Source organism: Calonectris borealis, chromosome 3 (genome assembly GCF_964195595.1).
Source record: "Calonectris borealis chromosome 3, bCalBor7.hap1.2, whole genome shotgun sequence".
Classification (NCBI taxonomy): Eukaryota; Metazoa; Chordata; class Aves; order Procellariiformes; family Procellariidae; genus Calonectris; species Calonectris borealis.
The window spans coordinates 121,197,171-121,205,359 of record NC_134314.1 but is presented as its reverse complement, the minus strand read 5'-3'; the positions used below and the strand labels follow the sequence as shown (position 1 = coordinate 121,205,359).

The 8,189-nt window shown below is 40.2% G+C and overlaps 1 protein-coding gene across 3 annotated transcripts in view; it reads left to right on the top strand.

Moving 5' to 3' along the window:
- MACROD2 (mono-ADP ribosylhydrolase 2) overlaps positions 1 to 8,189 on the top strand; it is an 888,004-nt gene that overhangs the window by 117,739 nt on the left and 762,076 nt on the right. The window lies entirely within an intron of this gene.

Here is an 8,189-nt window from a genome sequence, read left to right as displayed (position 1 = left end):
GCGGGCAACGCTGGGAAGTTACCCCCGGCCGCCGCCTTCCCCCCGGTGTTGGCCCAAAGCTCAGGAGCGGTTGCGAGTTGCACAAGCGCTTGTAAAAGAAAAAATACGAATAAATGGGTGTCGTTTTCCTCAGCCGCTGCAAACAAACGGCCGTGAGCGTCGTCCTCCAAAAGCAACGGCCGCGCTGTAGCGCCTCGCTTGAGGCGTCGCGGGTGACGGCGGCGGCTTTGGGAGGTTTAAGGGTTTTCTCGAGGAATTAGCACTTAATGCCGTTTAAAATCAGCAAGTGGATAAGAGTTGCATGGTTTTCGTGCTCCACCCGGCACGGCGCTCGCTTGGAGATACCTTATCGTGCCTGGCGAGACTGAGATTGAGGACGAGTGAGGCCTGGCCGGTCTGCAGTCTTCAGGGATTTTTTGTTAGAAAACAAACTTTCTACCCTTCTAACAAAACCAAAAATGTATGGTAGTCACAGGACGAGCTAGAAAATATATTCCCCAGATGTTTTTTCGTAGAACCCAGTTTCCTTTTATTTGTAGCTTACTAACTCACACAAGTAGCGTTGGATTTGGCAGATGCAGTTGATGTTTCTGCTGTTGTTTTTTTTAAATTTTCCATCAAAACACGTGTTTCTTTCAAGGTTGACAGCCGCCACCTTCAGGAGTATCCTGTTGTCTTCATTAGCGGTGCATAGGTGATCCTGGCCATCTCCTGCAGCGTTTTGACCACACGCATTCGCCAGCACAAGGAGCTGATGTCCGGGGGAAGGCAGGCTCCCAAAAACTCTGTCTGCTCATCCCAGTTGTCCTGCAGTTGCACTTTTTGCTGGTATCGGAAGACGGCAAGGCCAAGCTCCGTTAAGTTTAAAGAGAGCTTGATTTCTTTAAGGCCTATAGAAACTGCCAGATAATTGTACTTTCCATATAAAGTTTGAATAGTTAAATTCCTTTTGTTTATCTTTTGGCAAAAACAAATACAGACAAACTAGAAAGTGTCAAACCTCATCCATTCTTGAGAGGAATTTTAATAGATTTTTGAACGCCACTTGATGTATTTGGTATTTAGATGTTTGAAATGTTATATACACTCTGTATTTATTCAACTAATTAAAAAAAAAAAAATCCTAGATTGATTTTCCTCGACAACGAGGGAAAAGGATTTTCTTCTCTCTATCACTTCAATTTTAATCTTTCCCTGGGGAGAGTAAAAACTAATAATAAATTGACTTCAAGTTAAGGTACAATTGTCTGTATTGATAGTCCTGGCAGAATGAGCTGTGCCCTAATCAGCTCAGTATATACAACTGTATTGTATATACATCTTAATGTATATATGACATGTTATATGTATGCCTGTATGGATACATATGTACATGTACTATACAAACATAGGTATGCCTGGTATTATAGCGTGTCTGTGTCTTGTCGTGTGGGACAGAACAGTGGGCTATGGTAATGCAGAAGGCATTTTGAGATGCTGCGAACATGCTGTAGATTTTTTTTTTAACTGAGATTCTGTTAAGATTATAGCAGCATTTTTCAAAAACATTGTGTATTTGGTATTTCTCACGGCTGACGTAGTTGTATTAGTTAACAGATTCCAGCGTTTTGTTGCTGTGCCATGTTGCTAAGCCTTACGTATATCTGTGGGATATTCATAAAAGATATACACGGTACGCATTCAGCTATCTTTCACTTGTATTCCAAGGCTGGACCAGTGCTTGTGGCACCAGTTAGAAATTACAAAAAATATTCCTGGAGAATTCCAAAGGGCATGTGAGAAATAATTAGATTTTACCAGGTCACAGCTGCTTTAGAGTACTGAAAGGTCTTTAATGTGCTGTTGCAAACAGAGTTTTGACTGCATTCTTTTATGTCAACTCCTTAAATATACTTCTTAAGAACATGGGTAGCCTTTAAAATATTCTCCACAAAAAACTTATCCGTTGAGAACTTGACCACGTTCTCCGTCTTCTTCTTAAAACACAGAAATTCAAGGCCTTTTGAATTCCAGGAGAATGGAGGAACTGTGTTAATACTGATGGAGTTACTCATATGTGGGGAATAAAAATATGCATATGTAACACAGATGTATCAAACCCTAGGAATATAATGAGATATTTTAATTGACTTCCTAGAAATAAAATAGTCTTTTACTTGTATTTTGTTTATAGAATTAATTAATGCTTGTGACATGGAGATTAAAGTTCTTGTCAGACCTATAGGGAAATTACCTTTCGAAGATACAGCAATCTTGTTAACATTTAATGGGCTGAGAGAGTTTAAAAGGCGGTAGATGGGAAATTCGGAGTACTTGCACTGGATTATGTGTTTCAAAGAATTTTAATGCAAGTTTATAACACACACTTGTAAGGTGCTATCAGGTCAACGTGGTAATGATGGTGCTTGTTTTTTTTTTTTCTGAGCACCCTGATGGTATGATAAGAATTGCAGTTCTGGAAACTCCCTCAGCCAAAGGCTGACCTGAATGACTCTCGCTATGACTTGATAGGCATTTTGGATCTACTTTGTCATGCTGTAAATCAGGTTCCAGTCATAAACGTTTCTGGGCAGGACATTTATGAAATGTTCAGAAACCAAACACACTGATCGGGAAGTGAAATTGAATCTGAGATCGCTCATCCTCAGCGCAGAGGAGAGAGAGCTGTCTTCAAGCATCGAAACTTAACTGTTGCTTCTTCGAGCTTCCCGAGGACAGATTTCTTTTAGATAAAGCCGAGAGTAATAGTTTGATATTCAATGAAATACCCTGAAATGAACGTTAGTGGTTTTTAGCTTTAGGCTTTTATCAGGTTATATTGATTTTTCAAAGCAGGCTGTCCCAAATCCAAGCTAGGCATTGGTTGATTTGTAGAGACATCTAAGAAAAGAAAACACTATAATATATGAACTTTTGTACGATACACGTCCTAGAAGGTTTTCTGATATTAAGTACAGTTTCTCAGCAAATACGTATTGCACTTTGTATTAGAGTTTAATCTTTAAATGATTTGAACCATTTCAAAATTATAATCCAATTTTGGATACATTCCTTCAAAAATAAATGCCTGTCAAATTCAGCTTTCAGCATTGTGTATGTACATAGAGTACCTTGTCAAAGTTGGTGCAGCAGCTCTGTATCAAATGCAACAAAAATGAGAATGTAATCATGCAAGACGGTCCACCGTAGAGCTAAAAAGCTATGAAGAGTCTGAAGCTAAGTACTTGTTTAAAATTAGGTGGGCTCAAGAGTGCTTCTTTTTTTTCCCTGACAGAGGAATGTTTGAGAGGTAATAGTTGTAATTGTGATTATTCTTTTGTTCTGTCGGTAAGGGCCAGGAGATTAGACGACTGCACCTGTGTTCTCTGCCATTCCTCTCCCTTCTTTCCATGCTCTCTCCCCGTTCTTCTTTCCAACTCTCCTAAACAGCCCCAGGGAAAAGCCCTGTCAACTCAGAAACACCCCTGATGCAACCACATCTGTATTTTTCCTAAGGCAAATAAACAATTTTCCTTATCGGACCATGTGCTATTGATAGCAAAATTAAGTAACTTAAGGGGGTACTTGAAATTGCAAAGCCTATGAGTAAGGTATTTATTTTTTTTTATTTACATAACATACAGAAAAGGATAAAGAAAGCTGACTGGGTAAAGTCCGTACCAAGAAACTTTGCTCCTACTGCTTAAGGCCAATTGCTTTTCGTATTTAGAAGGCAATTTTCTCTATTTGTTAGTTGTCAAACCATGAAGCCACCACGACAAAGTTTTTAGGAGAAACAGGGTTAGCTCCTTCACAGCTATGAAGAATATGGAGTTTTTGCTTGCAAACTTGACAAAGTAAGCTATAGACTTTCTGTACGCTTGACGTGGCTTTGAGAGCGTGTTAAAGGAAGGAAAAATAGTGTTCCCCGAAAACAACCTTGAAAACTTAGAGATTGTTGGTCGTGTCTAGTATGTGCGAGGAAGAATCCTGCAGAGGACAAAACTGCTGTTCTTCCCTGAGGGTATTTTTTATATTTGCAGATTCAAGTTTTTATGGATGCAGCCTATACTGGGCTGAACAAAGTGGTAAATGCATTTTAACTCCTGCCTCTATATAAGGCCTCTCAGTAGTAGAGGAATACTTTAAAAAAAAAAATTTAAACCTCCTGAAATGGCCAGAAAAATTCTGGTGCAGTTTTGGTCTTGGACTCTTTTTCTTGGAGCTTTAATTGCTGCTTATGCGAGAGCTGCCCAAAGGTAGCCTTCAAGAATAGAGAGATAGGCAGGGCGGTAGTGATTTGTGGCTTGCTAAGAAGGGGCTTGGGATGGATGACTCCTTTCTGTCCATGTTCCTGTTTTGCCTGTTGGTGTTTGCGAACTCTTTGCTGCTCCTGTTTTACTGTTTTACTGTTGACTGTTTAGATACCAAGCAGGCATCCGTGTGGTGAAAATTCATGTTTCTTGTTGGATTCTTTGGGTCTAGGAGGTGTATATCCATTTGAAGATTAAATCTGCTTTCTCCATTACTTCAGGAATTGGGCAGTTTTCAGGAGACTTTTTGGATGAAAGATCTGGGCGCTGGAAGTTAAATAACAAAATATGAAAAAGTTATTGTAAGTGCATTTAGATTACAAGTTTCCTTGAAATGTTAGTTACCTAGATGTGAGGATTATTTGACTGAGCGTGACTTCACTTTACAAAATTAAGACCAGTTCTCACATTATGTATCTTGACTCCAAATGAGATTCTCTCAGACAAAGAAATATTTTCACGGAGGAGTTAACGTTCCCCTGGTGATGTTTTTTATGGTGGAATTTCCCCTCTTCTGAGGTAGAAGTTTAAAAAACGCATGTAGCTGAAATAACAGTTATATTTCCATATGCAGTGTTCATAAATCTTAGTTCTTCATAGCTATATACTGAAAGCTTGAAATTCACGTTCTTTCTCGCAAGTTTATTTTCAGGCCACCAAAATGATTCTTCTCCTGGTCCTTTCTCTTTGATTTGTTTTAGTTCCTGATCGCCCAGGAGTTTTTGCCGCCTCTCTCTTTCTTCTCACCATTGTCAGCCTCTCGCTGCCAGGCTTTCTGCATACGCCCTTGCACTTACCCACCGCCTCTCCTCCTCCTGCAATGCCCAATAGCTGTTCTTCTGCACATCAAACCCACGCAGGAGCATTTACATTCCAGCCTCTTCGTGCATTGATCTTCTGCTATGAGAAGCTGCTTTTGCTGAACTCTTTTTCTCTCTCTCATTGTCCTTCTCCTTTGGCCCCCTTTTACATGTTAAAGAGTTTTCCATTTTCTTTCCTTCTCCTATTGGTTCCAAATTAGGTGAGCAGTTTCCACAGGTCTAATCTTGTAAAATTACAATGGCCAAGTTCTGGGCAGATCTATAACGTATTAGTTACCTAATTTGAATATTTAGCATTCTTTGTAAACGTAAAGCAATAGTGTGGATATAGTGCTGGTGAAGGCTTTAGGTGGTGATCTGTTATCTCTAAAAAAATGTACACCCCCCACTTTGCATGCAAATGAAATCAAAGCATTAGCATGTTATTTTGGCCAGATGCACCACCCTAGTTGTTTGTGTTGTTTGCGTCTAGTCTGTGTTAACATCTAGCAATAAGCTGGAGTCTATGCATTTGCTGATTTGCTTATGTAATACCTGGTTTTGAAATTACGAAAGGCTATATGCCAGTGTTGAATACATGAATAACTCAAAAGTGTTTATTCTCAGGAAGGACTAAGTTTACATTGTCTGAACAGATTTGTTTAGTCGTAAGTAGGGGTGATTATTCCGTCTTTGTCTATTCAGCAAGAGAGGGCGTTTCAGAAATGGCTTTGCACGACAGCAGTTAATGCCGTTGGCAGAAAGTTACAAGTTGATACGGTGATTAAAAATGAGTTAACAAGAATTTTGAAATTTCCCTGGCCATGAGGAGCGTAGTTACTTTTGATGAGATTCTGACTCAGAAGGAGTATATATATGCAGAAACTTTATCTCAGTTGAGAAGACAAGCCGCTCTTGTACGAGAATCAACTCCACCAGCACCATCTGCATGAATCGCTGTGGAAGCTGGCTTGTCTTCAGCATCTGCTGGCTGAACGTACTGTGGAAAGCTCCTTGAAGCTAAATAGAAAAAAAAGTAGTTGTAAGGCATATGTGTATTCTTTCACATTTGTTTTTCTTAGTTATACATTATTAATCCCGATTTTACTTTTTACCGGTGAAATTTGCTCTAGAATTTACCTGGAATGTAAAGGAGATCTCATTTACAAAGCGTTGGCATGCTTGGCAGAGGCATAGTGTTTCCTTCGAGTCTCAGAAGCATATGCATGTTGGAGGGTTTCCCGGCTATTCCTAGAGCCATCCCTCTTCAGTTTTCACCCATGTCCCAGCTGCAACACCTGGAGAGAACGACTAGGGACACTGGTGAGCGGAGAGCAGCTCTCCCCTGTCAGGTGTCTGCCCAGAGCTTGCTGGTGAGCAGGGAAGTGAGGAGAAGGCCTGAGACCTGGGAATTACTTTGAACAGGTGATGGCCATGCATTATTTAGTTGGTATGCCTTGCCGCTACTGAGGATGAAGTTCCTTGAAATGGTGAGAAGCGGAAGTTTCATGGGAAACGGGATCTGAAAGCCATTTCAAGCTTAGCATCTGGAGCAGTGTTCTACATTTTTTATTCTTCCTCAATCCATCTTTAATCTCCTTCTTCAAAGTTTTTGTTCTTTGGCCTTTTGTGAACATGGGTAATTGCTGCTGCCAATCCCAAGGCCTTGGGGGAAATGTTGGGAATCCTGAAGAGAAACAACCTGTAGAAACCCATAAGAGACCTTCAGCTCTGTGACTCAGGAAGACAGAGGCATTTTGGCTGAGCTCAGGTTGGATGTGGCCATGTATGATGTGTGTGGCATGCAAGACAGATATCTTGTCTGAGATGGTGGCAGCAGTGGGTTTGTTACTGAAGAACAGAGTCTTTCTGACTCTGGATGGTTCAGAGAAGTAGAAGATTGCAGAAGGCAGGATGTGTATTTGCTGAACACTTTCAGCAGTCTTGTATTTTATCCGAGTTCCTTGTTTTTCCTCTCACCTTAAAAGTACGAAAAACAAACACATCCTACCTTTCACATGCATAGTAGAACATGTTTTTGTCTCCCCTAAGAGCGGTCTACATTATAGTAGCTTTGTATCAAATTCATTGATGGGGAAAAAGATTTTTCAGAGCTGTTTAACAGTCGCTCTCCCACCTGCTCCTCCACCCTCAAACCCACAACTCTCCACTGAAAGCTTGTGGCATCAATGCCAGAGGCTTCATCTTCATTCCCTTTGGAGAGGAGTTGGAGAGCAGGTCCAAGGCAGGCCTAGGTCTGCCAACCCAGCAGATAAAGCGAAGGCCTGTAGTATAGTCATTACAGTGCCAGTGATGCTGCGGAATAGAGAGATCAGTGATACACGCTCTTAGGTGGTTTGGCTTTTCATTTCTTTGCTTGGTAGTCTAGACAGGTTATAAAACCAGAATATAAATCAATTTCTACTTTTCAGGTATTATGAGAAAACCTGTTGCTATGAAAGCAAAAACTACTTGGTGGTGTGACAGGGCTAGTTGGACTTATGATCTTGAATCAAATATGGTATGTCCGTGGTCCTAATTAAAGCATTAATTTATCTATTTCTACATAAGCAGGCTTTCAAGTACAGTAACGTGTACGAGAAATATTTAATTTCTACTTATTGAGGGGAGGAAAAAAATCTTCATTTGAATGAGGGAAACAGACCAAGTCTCCCAATTAAAACTGGAATAGTTCTTGACCTTAACAATGGTTCTGTAAAATCGTGCATTTCTAAAACCACCAGCGGTGCCTGAACTAGCACATTATTTATAGTTGCTGTTCACCTGATACAGATCTCAGTATGTCTTCTGATAGATTAAAAAACACTCAAGATGCTTGTTAGAATAGGAACGTAGTTTTATACCTAAAACTTCAACCCTTTTACAAATAAAATGACCATAGTATCCCCTGAGACACAAAGTATGATTTTTGGAAGTAATGCTTGAAACATTTGCTTTTGTAGTTTTAAAGCACTCAAACCAGAAGTTTGCCTTGCAAATGCCAGCAGATGCAACACCCAAACTCCAAGAGAAGCTCAGGAAGAGCTGTTGACAGCTGCACTGGGAAATTACCTTCATATTCAAATATGAACACATC